Genomic DNA, 2,079 nt, shown 5'->3' with positions numbered 1-2,079 from the left:
GGCACATTTTAATAGAGTTTTGAAGCCATTCGCCCGAAGCTATAATCCATTTGCCCGAATCCAGCAGCATTCGACCGCATCCAGCATCATTCGCCATTTCCAGTAGGTTTTGAGCTATTTCCTTTGAAGTCTTCAGCCCATTCGCCCGAGCCAGGACCTGTTCGACCGAATGGGTGGTCAAATGGCTTTAAATCTTCTTTGAAGCATATCCCCGAAGTGTCGGAAAGTCTTGGAACTATACACGGCTCTTGGGGATTACTTGGAGTGATCGGAAATGCCTTGATATTCGTGTCTCTTCTTCTATTATGATGTCTAAGCCTCGACCTCGATCCATTTCACCTCGAAATCTCCGAAAATACCTGAAATAACCTTAAAACACTGCGGGGGCATGACCAAGGTAAAATCGAGTCTAAAACATATAAAACCAATGAGAAACTACGAGACTTGTCACTATAAAGGGGATATAATTGTGCTCTAAATCGAGCACATGAACTCCCCCAAGCCAAACCTTTGCTGGTCTCTAGCAAAAGAACTAGCAGGGCAACATGAAAGCGCGGGGAAAAAACAAAACTAAACTACGGAATGCAATAAAACCTAAGACTCACTTTCGTAGGAATCACAGTCGCACTTAGCATGTGCGACAAACCCTTTAAACCCCTAGGTCTCCCGTAGAGGACGAGTAAGGTCTCGTGAGGGTTTTCAAAAGGAAACCCACAAATCCAATACGAACATACAAAGTGGAAATCAAAGCAACGCAAGCTGTGCACGAGCAATACTCTTCCCTAGCCATGGGTGTTCAAGTACAATGGTCTCAAAAGAGCGCAATACCAAGAAGAATGACCAATTCCATGGACTCTGGATCACAAGGTAAGCTACAACACAGGCTATGCCACCCACTACCTAGAGAGGTCTCAAGTCTACGCTCCCCGAGTTATTTCTCAAAAGATGTGAGAAATATGCAATGACGCTCATGTGTTAGATTATGGTTTGTGTTTCGCTCATAATCATCTGAATAAAGATGAGTCGGGAATCAAACACCTAATAGGGCTAAATCATGGGGATTGTGCCATATCTAACTCCAGCACAGAACAAACTAATCAGACCAAGTCGAACAGGTTAGCGAAGGGTTGTAACGTTGGCTCAGGGTTATGGTGGGATATATTTGGGAATGTGCCGCTAAGTAGAGGATAGCAAGTGACCCTAAACACAACAACCATAAACATCTCATGACAAACCAATAAACACTATATCCAACAACTATATTTACCCAAAAACCTCATGTAAGCATAATGATCTCCATTATCAAACACCATCAAAAAAATTTTAAATTTCATCACAACATGTGTTTCCAAGCTCATCTCCCAAATGAAATAATAACCTCCTCATTCAAATGAATACATATGTGTTAATCTCGATGAAGAACAAGAGGAAGGTCTCCTCACTCATAGAACATGTACTTTATAATAAGCACGAGAGGATGAAGGGAGAAACAACGTGAGTTGGATAAAAATAAATAGAGTCATACAAAACCAACAACCAATTTCATAACCAAAAGCCCACAAATCACTGTAACACACAACAACCCCACCATAATTAAGCTATCCTCTGGGTAAAAAGAGGGAACATTTGTCTCATGTGGAGGTTAAATAATGTGGCTACAAAATAAAAGGAAAAGGCAAAAACTTGGCTAAACCTAAAGTCAAAGTACGTTAAAGGTAGGCTATTTGGCTATGTAGCTTATTTTTAGCGAACATGTTATCATCCTTGGTCTTAGGAAGAGTCGACTATGCTGGAGAAGAACCGACACAATACTTAAATCCCCTAACTAGCACTCAAAATAAATGGAACTCGCAAGGAGTCCAAAAAGGCTCAATCCTCACAGGCTAGTCAAAATGTGCCTCTAATGGTAGTCATCTAAGCCACCAACCAAGCAAACCAAGATCCCCTAAGCTATGTGGAAGATAGTCAGACACTTGGTCCCAAAACAGGCACAAGGCAAGGAAAATATGAGTATGCATAAGATCACAGATGTACACCGCTAGGAGCTTGCATGCTAGTTTCGCAACTCAACCATTTTAT

The sequence above is a fragment of the Amaranthus tricolor genome, chromosome 5 (genome assembly GCF_026212465.1).
Source record: "Amaranthus tricolor cultivar Red isolate AtriRed21 chromosome 5, ASM2621246v1, whole genome shotgun sequence".
Lineage (NCBI taxonomy): Eukaryota > Viridiplantae > Streptophyta > Magnoliopsida > Caryophyllales > Amaranthaceae > Amaranthus > Amaranthus tricolor.
Note: the sequence above shows the minus strand (reverse complement) of the source record.